Below are 16,068 nucleotides of genomic sequence, written 5' to 3' on the forward strand. Positions count from 1 at the left end.
ATTGTTAGTTTTCTTCCAGCTCGTCACAATGATCCGAAGATTTAACGGTTGTTGTTCCAAAGACACGTCTTTAATTTTCTGGAACCAGTCGTGGACAGGGATAACAAATTGCGTTGTTCCAAAGACGTTGCAATTACGTCTCACTCCTCAGTCAAAGACTTAACGTTCAGCGGACAAATACAATTATCTGTGGTACAAAGTAAACAGGTCACTTTGACGTCAGACTTCTGTTCAGTTTCTTCCGCGGCATTGTTTTCCCCACCCAGCTTGAAAAATTTTATCCCACTTGATGGTGGGCATAACAAAGAAACAGCCTTAATTATAGGTTCGAGACGAGTATTAGCGTTTTCAGAGGTCTTGAGTGTTTGTTTAAGGAAGCAATTAAAGAAGTAGCTAATGATGTTGTGTGCGTTGCACTTCTGCACGTAGATGGGGTTGCAATTTGGCTTCGGGTGAGTCGCGTGCTGACTTAACAAGCACGCCATTATTTAATTAGATCAGATCTGGATTTTTAAAATGAGTTGTATTTTCCAGTTGAAAAAGTTACGGTTTGTTGGGAGCTGTGTCATTATTGTAATTGTTTCCGAGAGTGCAAGAGCAACACGAAATTACTACCTCATTCCAGGCACGTACCTCACCGTTATTTACACCAGAACTAAAGTATTGCTGTTCTTTTCAAAAACGAAAATATGTATCGTGGCAGATGGGGAATTCTAAACTCTAAGACCTGCTTTATTTACGAGCGACGCCAACAGAGTAGATTTTTTAAACAAAATAGAGAGTCGAGTCGCTTTTGGCGAACTGCTTTAGAATTTTCCGTTTGTATTTAAAATAAAATTTTAAAATCCCTTTCAAGTTAGCGCATGAAAAACGACGTGAGGGTTAGCAGATTAAATAAGTAAACGTCGAGATTGGCATAAATTATAATTTAGGGTACAAAGCTCTAAACAAGAGAGCCTAATGGCAGATATCTTTCAGGCGTGACCTGCTAAAGCACATAGTTGGTCGGGCCTTTGTAAGTCTGGCCATTAGCGTAACACTTGTCGCTGCTTAATTACTTTAATAAACCACAAGCATCGTGGCTCTTATCACATTACTAAAATATTGAAACAAGTTAGCAAGAGCACGAGCGTCGAAAAAATTCCACTTACATGCTCTCCGCTCGGTCCCTGCATTAATTAAAATTTAATCAACATTTTAAATAGCTTCCAGATGACTTGATAAAACCGGGAAGAGAATAAGAAAGACTAACTTGATAAGAACGTAATTTTAAGTTTGCATGCAAAGGCGTTGCATAACACAAGAAAGGACAATAGCGCCTCTGTGGCCCAGAATTGAATCAGCGGCTGTTTGATTAAAAACTTCCGCGAACTTCAGAACTTCATTGCTTAGCTCGCTTTAATTGCATCGCATTCAATGTGATTTATTATGCATTTGCGAAGATTTCGCGGCTGGAAATCTATTTTTAATAGTACACTAAACCGGAAGCCCACTGATCGAGACGCTGCTGGTTTTCTCTAATTTTATTCCTATTAACAGTAATTAATTTCAACGGTAACAAGGAGGGAAGGAACGGAAGAAACAACAAACTCGTTTTCTGTTAATACGCCCATTCCGAGGCTCAAACGAAATAATATGAACCGAAGCTCTTTTTATTCCCTTTTTCAATTCTACAATTTCGGAACTTTGAATTTTAAAACAAATACCGAGAGCATCAGGCCAAAAACATCAAACGACGGAATTAAACGTCTAATTTTTAATAATATTTTTCCTTCTGATTTGGGGAATCGTAAACAGCTTTTAGTCGAAATGTCTAATGATGCCACAATTTTTTTTTAATAGCTTTATTTCCACCTACATACATGTTACTGAGCTGCATATGTCACCAAAATTTTCCTTAGTTCTTTGAAAAAGAGCACAAATTTTCACGTAACTGGTCACAAAATGATAAAGAAAATTGACGACAAAGGCAATACAGTATTTGTTATATTTTTTTCTTATAAAGTTACAGTTTTTACGAATACATTCCTGGGCCTATTAAAAGCTTTATAGGTTTATAAATCACTGTCTGATAAAAAATGAAATCGTGTTAACGCTGATGAATGAAAATCTTGGTCAGGACTTGGGTGTTATAACGGAAAACCGCGAAAAGTGGGTGAAAAACCGTCGGAAATTACATTGTGTCATAATGAAGCTTTTAGCTAATGCGTTTTAAAACCTTTACAGTGTACTCCATAGTAAAGTTTAGTTAAGAAATCCTTCGTAAATCATCGAGAGTAGTAGCTTCGATTTTTTCGCTATTAGCAGTGTATTAATGGAATTTTAAAAATGCATCTGAAATGAATTACGTGCAGGCGTTTTGAGTAAACAATTGTGAAAGCGGTTGAATAAAGGAGTGTATGGCTCCATTACAAGTTGGAACAATAAATGGTGGTTGGCATGGTGGATGAAAAAGACGAAAAGAACTGTTATAAATTGCAAGTCTGCATTTCAGTTGAGGGATATTAATTACGGAAACAATAGAATTTATTCGGTTCAAAATAAAGGGAATGCAATGTAATAAACTGAAACATGGAGGAACTTCAGTCAACACAGTTAACAATGAACAGTGAGCGAAGCTTCGGAACTTCTGATTCGTGTATATTTTAGTTCGTAAGTAGTTTCGAATTAAGTTTTAGGTATTCACGTTTGTGTTGATTCCTCTGCCGGTCCAGTGAAATAATTACAATCCCAGCATTGGGGTTAACAAGGCAAACGCGTGTCTGGTTTAAGTGGATTAGAAAATTGCAGCAGCTGACGCGAAGCAATTTTCTAGTTGAGACTCGGCAATTGTAAATAAAAATAGCAAGGAAAAGGGATTTAATGGTAAAAACTGTTAGGGTAAAGGAAACGATTTATCACGAAAATAATTCTTTTAACGCTGCAATAACGAGAAAGCGGCAAAAAAGGATCCACAAAAATGCTCATCACATCACATAATGGGAACGATATAAAAAGAATCCAACTAAACCCGAATGCTGAAATGATAAGTTGCAAGAAGTGACACATTCGCCAAATACTTATGAGGAAAAGTGCTGCCAACTGTGCCGAAACAACACGCGTGGATGTAATGGGACAGCTCATTAAGGCCGGAATACAAATTATACCTAGCTCACTTATCGTCTCTTTGACATTACATCACTCCGCCAACAAAACAAATTTAATTAAGCAGAAAAATCCACCAACCGCCAAATATCTATATCCGGAGACGAGAGAGCGAAAAAATCGCGTTTCCGCAAATGTAACGGGAAACGGCATGATAAAGAACTTCTTCCAACAGAATAACCAAATCGCTCTCTCACAAAAAATCTTAATTAACTCTAAATGAAATATGACAATTGATCTCCTAATAGAAATTAAATTCGCTCCGCACTTAATTCATTTCGCTGCAATGTAATCAAACGCGACAATGGCGTAAAACGATTCTAGCTTATTATTCGTTTAATGACAATGTCCGAAGTTCATATCTCAGAGCCGTTTTCATAGTGTAAATTGCCTCGGTATCCTTTCGGGAAACATTTTCGCGGCCCAACTTTGGCCTAGTGTAACGATGGCGGCACTTCCGTTTCCCTTGCAACAATAAACCTCCAGCATTGACACAAAATTACCAACCAACCTTGCGACCTCACTATTGCATATTCCAGCAAGAGAGAAAAATGTACACTCATCACAGGTCCTATATTTTGTTACAAGCGATCATTTCTCAAGAGCCAAAGATTAAATTCAACTTTAATTAGATGATGAAGTTGCAGCTTAATTTGCAGTTTGTTAGCCAGGTATTTGCTTTTAATTCTCCCGAGACTCAAACTTTCCCAATATTTTCAAATATTAATTTTTTAATTAAATCGGATCTGCTCATTTTGCATACCGACAGCTAATTTAGCTATGATCTGTGCCACAAAACTACTGAGCGCTGGAAATAAAAACAAGCCCGAAATTTGTTTCCCGTTGGCTTTGTATATTATACACAAGTGTTATTGGTATATAATGTTTAATCCATTATCTGTAATTTAGCTTTTAACGCTTCATCAATTTCAATTTCATTAGCTTACAAATTCATTACGGCGTAAATTTATAGTGAAAACACAATCGCACAAATTTAAGCGCATACGTGTGTCCAGCTGAAAAACAAAAAACTTAAAGTTTTTCACTTTCGGGTTGAGACTCCTGAAAGGACAAAGTTAAAAGTTGTGTCTGACAGAAACCAAACTACTTTGAAGTTTAGCGCAATTCATCGCAAATAAGGAAAAACAATTTATATTAATTGAATGTTGCATAAAAGTTTCCTACTCGGCGTCCCTTTATGAATTTTTCGAATGGAAATGGAAGGTATTCAAGGAGCGTAGCCACCTTATACTGCGTAATAATATAATCCAGCCGGGATGCCGGAGAGAAAATAATATAACGGCCCAGTTAAGGGGATGTTTCCGGGCCTTGCAAGGCAGCGTTTCTAAACAGAACAATTTAACTGATTCAGCTAGAATGGTCCGAAAGATCTGATTTCCATGAACGAGGTTCACAAATAGCGAGAATATATCGAGTGGCACAGTTTGTATCTACGAATCCGGGAACCACCCGGATCCCGCTGACGTGCCCGGAATATCAAAGCCCGTTATCCCGAACACCTACTTTCATTTTCATAAATATCCCTTTTAAATTGTTTATCGACTGGAATCAGTGTCTTTCGTAGGCCGGATTATTCAGACAACCAATATTGACACTGCCTTCTTAGACGCCCCGAAAAGCCCGGGTAAATATTTTTTTAGTGCTTATTTTATTGGCGAGAGACGAAATTAATTTAAACTCGAACCCCAAAATAAATATAATTTCATTTGTCGCCTCTCCCATTACTTCACTTTTAACGATTTTATTTTTATTCAGGCGCGAATTTACTCATAGGAGATAAAGCATGTCCTCGGTTTTGGGTTTAACGAAATTTCCGCTCCCGATGTTTGAACAGTTTTAACTTATTGCTCTAATTCTACGGCGAATTTTACCTAATCTCCGACACCTCACGAACTGTTTAAACAAATTTTTCTTAGAATAATACCCAATTTAATTTCTTTGTAATTTAAAGGAAGTCGTTAAAGCAAGTTGACAGCGAAAAGTATTTCCATTACGCCCGAAAGCGTTTTAATCTTGTTATATTAAAAAACTTAGCATTGCTTTAATTTCACTCACAGAAAGAACGCATTTCTTCTAGTTTCTCGGCTTCTCCACCTTTTATTCGCAACAAAAACATTCAATTCTGCGACGCTTATAAATTGCAATTTCTGGTTCCAACTACGAAATGTCACTTAATAATATAATTTTGGAGTATTTTCACGGTATAATTTTTCCAAGTGTAAAACTTAACCCGAACCCGGAACGACTCCGGGTTGCCGATTTTTTGCGAGTAGATGTAAATACATTAAACAAGAGCCGAAAAAACAGTTTGGTTATTTCCGCTATTTGCAGCACCCTAAGCTCATTTGTAAGCTTATTATGCTCTCATCTTACATCTTGCAAAAGGACAACAATTGTGCAATGAATCTAAATGGCATTATGCATCGAATGTAGCGGTTTCGAGCAGCTGCACCAATTCACAGCGCCAATTTTCGAACAATACGTTATGACACTAACTGCTGCATGCATTATTTGCAGTTCTTACATGGAATATTTCGATGTGGAGTCGTTTATCATGCGCGGCGCCTCAAACCATCAATATTGACCAGAACTTGTCATGCAGTTGGTGGTTTTTAATTAGACTGATCGGATGAACAATTTTTGACGCTTGTAGCATTATGACATAATTCAAGTGAAATAATATTTGTTTAGATTTAGCGTCGATTATAAGCCATATCTGGCAATAAATCACCGAAGTGCGCCGCGTCGTTATTTATGCAATTGAGATAAACCCGTTCTAGTTGGATGTGTAATATCAAAATATTACAGCAATTAATAAATGTACAAATATGTAGTTGCGTTTTGCGTGGGGCGAAAAAAACGTGTCAAGCTTTTTGGACGTACAGTGCGCGGAATTTATGATACACTATAAATTAGCCGGTTTAGACCATAGATTAAAATCACATTCTCTAATTGTTAAATGAACAATGATTGGTTCTCTCCCTGAGGGTGATGGATCATCACTATTACAGGGACACTAACATGGCCGGGGAATAATAGGCCGAACGGATGGTCTTCTACACGTCGATTATTAATGACGACGGCGGACATGTTTACAGGCTTTTGGCATTTGGGCGATATTGACTTGACTATAAATCCACACCGAACGAGATGGCGCTAGTCTTGCTTGTTTTCTAGATCACTTGCAGGGTGCCATAATTCAACAACAAAGCGGAGAGCTATTGCACAAGTAATAGAAACTGTGAACTGTAGTTGGAAAGTACTCAAGGGCCGCGATATCAATAACCACTACAATGCAGAAACACCATTTTAAGACTGGCATTTTAATAAAAATATAGCACGGCTTCGCGAAAACTAAGCAAAACTGCCAAAAACTTGCCATTTTTCATTACTTGATTTAAACTCGTCCTAAAGCTTTGAAACAATTTTTAAAATAAAAAAAATAATTTAATAAAATAAAAAAAATATTACCAACTAAACACAGAAGGCTTTATCTGGTTGTTCATGCCTTATTTTATAAAAGGCAATTGTTTTTTAAATGTTTTTTTTAATAATTACCATAAAAACACTTATAATACAAAACTTAAACACAAAAAAATTAAGAAAAAACAATTTTATAAAAACAATTTAATAATATTTAATATTTAATAAAGTTTTATAAAAAAAAAATATTTTAATTTCAAATCTTATTCAACTTTTTAAATTTGTTTATTTTATTTTCTGATTTTTTATTTTTTTTACTTTACTATTCAAAACGATAATCAAAAAAGTCGGTTGACTTTAAAAAAAAGTAGAAATGACGTCATAAATGTCAGTATGGTGTCAAAAGGTAGCAGTTAAAAAAGTAAAATCGAAGATTTTTTGAAAAATTACACGCAAATGATATAAAAATTTGTCTTTCCTCGTTGTTTTTTTTTGTAAGGAATATTTTGTTCAAAAGCTCTTTGTTTCATGAAGAATTTTATTTCGCGTTATTTTGAGATTAATTTCGAATTGAATGCTAAACAAAGCTATAAACGGACTAATAAACTTGCAGTGGATCGAATTCTTTATCGCGTAAGTTTTTAGGGCGTACTTTGAAGTTGGAGCTTAGCAGTCAGTGCTGTTTAGGATGAAAATTGTTGCAGCGTCATTTGAAAGTGTTGAACATTTCATGTATCGAAACCAGGTTGTCGAGCGTGTCATCGCACTTGCTTTAAATTCAGGAGTGTTGTTTGAAATTTTTTACATGTGAAAGTTTGGCGTAACATCTTGTATCTAGCTTGAAAAAGGTCGACCTGAAAAGTTTCGTATAATCTTGGCGTTATCTGCCTAAAACAAACTTATATTTCTCTGTCCGAAGCCAATTTCCTGCAGATCCCTCTTAAGACAAGTAAAGGAGAGTCGAGATTGTAAAAACCTTCCCGATCTTGATAAATACTAGCTGCCCACTGCAATTAACACCGACTTTCGGCAAAGAAAAATGTCGGTTTAGGGTCGCTGGTTTGTTGCTCCGCTCTGAATATTTATTCAGGATGTGTTCAGAAAAAGTGCGTATAAATTCGGGATTTATGTGTCTTTCTACGTTCATTGAAGACAAGTAAAAATTACTTTTACAAAAAGCGCAAGATTTAGGGCTTTTTTATTGTGTCACAACCCGACTTAAAATTCCAGCCACACGCTGCTGCCTATCTGAGGTCACTCTGAAAGAATCGCAATGAAGAAGTCAGACAAATGGCGCCCGTCTGGGTTAACACGCCGAAAAATATATAGAAATGCGGCTACTTAACCTAGACCCGCATCCGTTTACCTTTCTGCATAAGGATAAAGGTAAACGAAGTTTACCATAAATCACGACGTTTTATATCAAGCTGAAAGAAAACGGCTGAGCTGAAATCGGTTTATGGTGCTCTGGTGTGCTGTGGCGCTCGTAAAATGCTGATTGGAGACAGGCGAGTAGGCTGTGAGATGACAAATGCTAGTTTTCAGCCTTCTATGATCTGCTTTAGCTGGGAGAGAATCTCACTTACCTCACCAAAACGCAGATTTGTAATGTCAAGATGGTATCTGGTAATCCCCGAATTTGAGTCAATCAGTGTCTAAAACGCTTTATCTCGCAGAACTAATCACGGAACTTTACTAAAAGAGATTCGCGTGGCATTTCATTTACTCGCGTGAAATGGTACACATGAGCTTTCTACCGCTAATTGCGCGTAATCATAAATCTTCATTGTGGCCCTGTTAGAGGTCTTGTGTACAACATTACGCGCTGAAAAAGCGTACTTGTGTTTTATTTGCCAACATGGGATGCAGATTTAGCAAAAAAGCTCAATTCACGCTTACTGTGTCCTGACGTGAAATGTGATGGCAAGACCTGTGATAATAACGGCTGTGTTATGGTCGAAACCCATCTGATTCTCTTTGGATTAATGCATCAGTTTGAGTGTGGTCAGAGGAGACTGCAGGAATACATTACAACGTCAGCACCACTATATGCATAATTGAAGTCATAAGTGATCTAAAGGATATAATCTAGCAATATACATACATAACTAAGGGACAATATAGCGAGCTAGTTATTCGCCGGTATATTGCTGCAATCTACTATTCCACCCCTCTCACAACTCGCTACGAATTTTGATATAGTCACTCCCAACGCATATACATATTATATCGTTATCCCATAACTCCTCTTTTAATTTCCCATGGTAATCTCTTATATTCCCGGAAGTTTTTACGGTTGCTACTGCGATTTTTTTCAACCAATTTTGGAAACTTCACACACTGACACTCCTTTCACAAGGTACGAAAAATGCATTTTATGTCTTGGAAAATCACATAAATTCGGCTTATTTCAATCGAATCATCTTCACTACGATATGAGCGTGACTACAATTTGTTTTTGAAAACCCAGTTTATCATTTAACTAACACTCACCCGCTACTTCGTAAATCTTAATAAAGACTGATTATAAATGTTTTTTTTCCTATAGTTGATGATAAAATTCTTTGTTTCAATGCTTATTGTAGTTTTTAAATATTGTAACCTCCATCAAATTAAAATTTTATTAATAAAATTTTTTTTGCAGAAAGTAAAGTTGTTTTATTATTATTTTTGAGAGAAAACACTTATAGAATACACGAAAAAAGCTTTATCTTAATTCAGAAAAACTAATTAAAGTCTGTTTTTTTATTTTTAAATTTATTAATATTATTACAATTATTATTAACAATCAATTATAACTTTCGTATAGTAAATTTTTATGTACAAGTTTATAAAAAAAGTGGTTAATTTTAAACAATTTCTTGCCTAAAAATCAGAAAATGATGGTTTATTCTGGCAGAAAACATCAATTTGCAGACGATTCTTTGTTTAGAACTGAGAAAACACTTATCGATTATATTATTATAACTATTATTATTATTATTATTATTATTATTATTTCTAATCTAAATATCTATTTTTTAAACAACAACCGACAGCACAAAAATGTAAAACAGAAATCAAGACAAACAAACACAAAATTTTATAAATAATGCAGTAAGAATTGAAAAAATTTATTTTTGAGCAATAAAAGTATTTAAAATTTTTATACGATGATTTTTTTCTCATATTTTTTGTTGACAAATCAATTTTGCTTTTATTTTTAAAAATTCACAGATACTTATTAACAAAAAATTAATATTTTGTAACTTTTAAGTGTGGAATTTATAGTCCATTCCTGTTTATCTACCCCTTTGAGATGGTTTTTTTAAAGAAGCTATTTTCTTGTTTCTATTTCAATTATGTTATTTTTATTTTTATTAATTTACGCTGCGAATGCTTTAGATGTCATAGAAACATTCTAATAACACAGAATAGTAATATATCTGTAAGCTGTTATTACTGTAGGAGAAAACCTGTGAGACTAATTAGATAACAACACCAATTAACAGCAATGTCTCACTGATTTTTTTCTAGGAATTTGCAAATTTGATTAGTATCTTTAGTAAGGTGTTTGAGACTAAACAGCCTGTATGACAAAGATTTACAGTTTTTCATACCAACTTTGATCTCCTACTTAGCCCCATTGCGATTATAAATTTCCAAAAACCTTAGAAATATCAATTTACATGACTATAACTTCAAGAATATTTTTTACGAATATATTTAACCCTTAAAGAAATAAAAGTTTCAAAAATCCTAAAACATGTTTCTTTTTTTAATTTTTTTTTTTTTATTTTTTCATGGATAGTATTTTTAGAAATAATGGATTTTCATAACATGTTTGAACCTTTTTTATACGTATAGATTTAGTAACTTAGAATTTCTGGCGAGTATAGGTCATAAAGACTAAACATAGGTAAATTATAGCAGACATAAAGAGACGAGTTTGTCCCTAGTAAGAATTTCGTGCCAGAAATGATAATAATTTTCGTGCAGCGTGCAGCAGAATGACGTTCCTCAGGCAAGCCAGCACCTGTCACGTCCATGATTAATTTAGCCGTGTTTTTAATAAAGTGCGTTTCGGAAAGAGTGTGAAATATCATCTCCGAGTTAATTAAATGTGGGCACGTCTTCTCCGGAGTGTTTATGAAATATTCGAATGCCGGGCGCATTGTACAACTTTATATCACAACGAAGTAGATATTTATGTTGGATGTGACGATGTCACTCAAAAACGTGCCTGGTATGCTAATATTTTCGTTATTTTTAATGGACGCGCGAGCTCCTTGCCGCCATTATCTCGCTAATAATCAGGCCGATAGAGAGGCGCAAATATTCAAATCTCTTCATTAATCATGTGGATTTATCCGGGGGTTCCCTGGCTCATATTTCACAGTGATAGACAGAGCGATAGCGCAAACGTAATTACGCGCCATTTAGATTTAATGCCGCTTTTAATATTTACACGGATACCTCGCACGGTTTAGGGCAAATTTGAATTCCGGAGAACTAACGAATTAATTTATAATTGTATGCACAAATAAGCGGGGCTATATTTGCGTTGATTTGTCCGCCGATCGGAGAAAATATGCGAGTGTTTTGGATTTGCATGCGATTTGCGTTAGACAAACCGACACAATTAGATTAATTACGAGTCGCTGGATGCGAATGCCAAGTGCACTGACGAATCTAATGACATCAAGGGTCGTTTCAATAAACCCGATGCAGTTTCAGTCCTGAAACTGATTTCAGCAGCGAGACGCGACGAATTTTCTCGACACGTTCTGCTCACTTGCGACTTTTTTCGAATTCAATTTATTTTAAAGCCCCAAAATAAGGCAAGTTGCACCGATTCGGTCCAAATTATAATAGGAGCGCGTTTTAAATTTATCATTCTTTTAGCATAGATTTTGTGACTCTCTTCAACTTTCAAACATTTGCCCAAGTTTTATGCCTGACTTCGACTAGTTGTTCAAACAATAGCCGCTCTCAAAACTTCTAACTAGACTGTTAAAAGGAGAATAACAACGACTGAAATTTGAAAATTGCCATTATTTAAATTACCTACTAAAAATTCTTAATGCGTGTTTACAGTAAAGAATCAACAACTTGGATTGCAAATTCTACCTCTGAAATACTTTATCTGCGCCCATAAAACAAAAATACTGCTCACAATGTGCGGAACTCTGATAAGTAGCAATAAGCACTGAACTGGTCACCAGTTGGTTATAAAAGAGAAAATAAACATGGAACCGTAATAAAAGTAATAATATGGCAAATTTTGAATCTAGACACAGTGAAACCAGCTTATCTTCAAGATATGATGCAAAACATGAGCATTTATTTTGAAGATAAAGGCCGAAAATTTTTTTTTGCAATTTCAAGAGCAATTGGCTATATTATACCTACTTATTGTAGAAATTATTTTTTGCAATTTCAAGAGCAATTGGCTATATTATACCTACTTATTGTAGAAATTATTTAAAGACTTACAGGTACATAGAATAAAAAACGTTGTACAAGAAAGTTGTTGGTAAATCTCTAGGGATTTTTAGCAATGTGTTCCGACACGTGAGAATTTAGCTTTAAAATTACAAAAGTAGCCATCAGTTCCGTTCAAATTTTCTACTTTACTGTCACAAGTTGAGGACTTTATTGTACCTCCACGAAGGTAATGTATCGTAAAGGGATAGTATGTAAAGTTGGGTCCGCTTCGTGGCGGCCACCTGGAGCTATTTGCTGGAACACGGAACACCAATATCTATCACTGGCCTCAGGCGGTTGATTCATGGAACAAACGTGATTGCAACCGATCATCTCTATTAATTATTCAGGGTGTGTGATTTATTCGGGCTCCGTTATTCGAACGTAAGTTGATTGGAATCTATAATTATTTCTCTTATAGCGAACCAAATGCTCGAATATGTATCTGTGATTTTGAAACAATTTGTTTGGTCAATTAGGCACGACGAAGATAAATACTCTTAACTGACAATTTTTCATCGGATTTTATAATTACCAAGACTAATTTTTCAGGTAAAATTTGTTTTTAATTGACGATAAATCTGTGTTTTCATCGGACTGCTATTTAATCGGAAAAAATTGTCTATGCCAGGGTAGAGAGAGCTATAAGTTAGCCAAAAATCAAAATGTCCAAATTGTGGCACTATTTTAAATAAAAAGCGACGGTTTTACTACGTGTATGGTGAAACAAAGCAAATTAATCAAAGATAAAAAATAACTCTATGTGTTTTCTTATGCGATAAATTAAATTAATTTAAATATGTAGATAAATAATTATTAAACTATAGCCAATTTATTTCGCAATAAATATTTTTTACCATTGTATAATTATGTTTGTCACATTTTTTTTTATAAATCTGTATTTGTAGAAAGCAAAATTTTTATACATGGTGTTTCAAAGTTACAAGAAAATCTAATATCAGTATTTGTGGCGCCCTCTGCTAAAAAGTAGCGACAACAAAATACGTAGTTACCCTGCTAGAGTTCTTGTATTTTTATTTTAAATATAGTTTTCTAAAAAAAAACAAAGTTTTTTTTGACCGTAATTTAATGGCAGTGTGCATTTAAAAATGCCCCAACGAATATTTCTAAATTTGACATTATTTTAAATTTATTTGTTGTAAATTATAGTACAATATGAAAAGCACTGGACTATAAAGTAACTAATAGTGGAGCTACCATCTGATAGAGGACACCGCTAGTTTGAATCCCACAATGAAAATTATTCAGTATTAATTTATATATTTTCTTGTTGTGAGTGAATAAAACACAAGTTATATTAATAATTAAATAACGTCAAAATTAATTTGCATAATTTTTTACAAAATTATTAAAAAAAAAACACAAAAAGATAAGTCGACCGTGACAGGACTCGAACCTGCAATCTTCGGATCCGAAGTCCGACGCCTTATCCATTAGGCCACACGGTCTACATATAACGTCGCTTTCTAGGAAGGACTTTAGTCTCGACTTTTATGTGTACTTCAATTACATAATTTTGTTGCTATCTTGACCTTGATTTTTATCGTAACTTTTCCTAACGGTTGCTATATGATAAATAAAATCTCAACAGTCTACAAATCCAATTTTTTATTTATTAAAATTAATATACAAATTAACTAAAATCTACCCATTTACATTAGGTCCATTCCTGGTCTAATTTGAACGAGAATCAACTATTGTACCTAAATCAATAAAAACAATAAAAAATTAAAAGTCAATTAAATTTTGAAAATAAATTGCATTTTTTAATAAAAATGGTCAGATCGTAGAAAAAATAAAGTATACAACTCGTATTATAACTAAATTCTAGGCGAGTGACGTAGCAATACTGTTCTGCTATTAATGCTATCAGTAAGTTGTTTGTTTAATTACAGTTTTTTGAGCTATTTTATTGTTTATTTGGGCTAATAATTACGACAGAAATAACTTTCTTGTGTGTATTTTTAATACGTCATTAATTGTTATACATAATGCAGTTTTGAATGGGATTTAGTGAAAGAATGAATAAAATTTTCTGCTGTGTGCTTGTTACTCATTATTTCTAGTTATCCTGGAGGTCCTTTGAGCGCCCCCGCGTTGCGATGCCTCGTCATAATCCGCCACTCTTACCCTTATCGAATTTTTTCCGCCCGAATTCCGTATTTAACGAGGCCGTTGAAAATGAAGTTTGACATTTTCAGTGTTTTGTCGCCGCATTACGAACACCTGAGCGAGAGGAGATCGGATGTTGGTCCTTGCGCGCAAGGGGGGTTGAAAACAGCTCGCAGACTCGTTGCTTTGTAAGCGAATAAAACAATTATTGTGGCGGAAAGCATTTTCCCTTCCTGGATTGGCCACGGTTCTCGCACAATCACAAACGATTCTCTCTCTTTCTAAAACTCATATATGAAATATCTTGTTTAGATCCTTTGATATTAAATGCGATATGGAATTTAATATATGTTTAACAGTAAGTGCTTAGAGACGATTTTTCATTGTGTATTATGGACCGATTTTAATGGGTGGACGGGTCTGTCATCGACGGTATTGTCGCTATGTCACTACAAGTGTCCGCCGGAGACTCAACAAGGACTCTTCCTTTAATCCGACGACTCAATTTTACCAATCTATTGATTTTTGCTTGAGTAATTTGCTTTGTTGGGACATCATAACTCACTGTCCTCGTTATTAAGAGCACAGGCATGTTTTTGATCTCATTCGTTGCCAAACCAACGATCGGTTCTTTAAGTTTAATTTCATTATTTCGCCTCTTTCCACCACCTGTGACGTAATATCCACTTGCTTGATGTATTTTTTTATTTTTAAATAATTTGAAAAAACTGCATTCAGAAGCAGAAGATTTTTTTATGTACACACAAATAAAAAACTGCTTTTTTTAATGTAGCTTTTAAAACTGCTCTGTTAAAATGTGTTAAATTGTTATTGATCGATTTTGCTTAGTTTTTGAAATAATTTGTTTTTTCCAGACGAGATACTTAATCGTTAATATTTTCCGTGAAACAATTTATAACTTTTCTACATGTGTAATAAAAAATCGAATTTTTAAGTCATTCAACTTATGTTTTTTTTTTCATTTTTCACCTTCTTAATAGCAGTGAGCTAAAAGAAATAATCCTCAACATTTAACTTTCTTCTTTAAAATAATAAAAGTCCTACTTTTCTAGAATTCCTAGCGTGTTTTCGTCAAAAAGATAAATTATTTCAAAAAGTTATTTCAAAAAATATTTATTCAGAATGTTAAATTTTTTGTTGTTCTTTGTCTTATTTGTTATGTCATTATTCTTATACTTATTACTCGTATTACACAGAGCGTTCAAAAAGTCTTTAGGTCAACTATTGCTGTGAAATTTTAAAGGTATGTTGATTTCTTACGTTTACTAGGTACATACGAAAATACTGGCATTGGAAAAAATCGCAAGTAGCGCGTTTGACACTTCAACAGAATAAAACAATAATGTATCAAAGACAATGAAAATCGGTCAGTCTAAATTCCACAGCAAGAGTTGATCTAAAGACTTTTTAAACGGACAGTATTACTTGTACATGTTATATATTTACCAACTTTTTTTATACCTTATGTTTGTATTGTCTCTCTTCATAGTTAATATTTAATTACTTGTTTATGTACAAAGTGTTTTACGAAATTTTACGAGACCTACGCCTGTAAAATCAACAATACATCTTCCAATACGAACTCGATTCCAAATTTTGAAAAATTAGATGGTCTTTAGTTTGTTCATCCATTAAAAAAAACTAGAACGTTTTACTAGATTAGAATTCATTATTTTTTTTTTTTGATCTTTTGATAAAACACATGAAAAATTTAATAATCAAATGTATCTAGTGTTTTGTGATTTTTGTACATTTGGGTGCGTACATTAAACGCAGGGCTCGTAATGCTCGTAATGAATTTTGTTGTTCTATTATTGGAGTCCACGTGTAAATTCTGTTGAACAATAAAGCATAATTTTT

The 16,068-nt window shown here is 34.2% G+C and overlaps 1 non-coding gene across 1 annotated transcript; it reads right to left on the reverse strand.

Annotated features, from left to right (window-relative positions):
• Positions 1–13,450: 13,450 nt before the first annotated feature.
• TRNAR-UCG (transfer RNA arginine (anticodon UCG)) lies at positions 13,451–13,523 on the reverse strand. The gene has a single exon. It is a non-coding gene; the product is annotated as a tRNA-Arg (tRNA).
• Between the last annotated feature and the right edge of the window lie 2,545 nt (positions 13,524–16,068).

Source organism: Tribolium castaneum, chromosome 5 (genome assembly GCF_031307605.1).
Source record: "Tribolium castaneum strain GA2 chromosome 5, icTriCast1.1, whole genome shotgun sequence".
Classification (NCBI taxonomy): Eukaryota; Metazoa; Arthropoda; class Insecta; order Coleoptera; family Tenebrionidae; genus Tribolium; species Tribolium castaneum.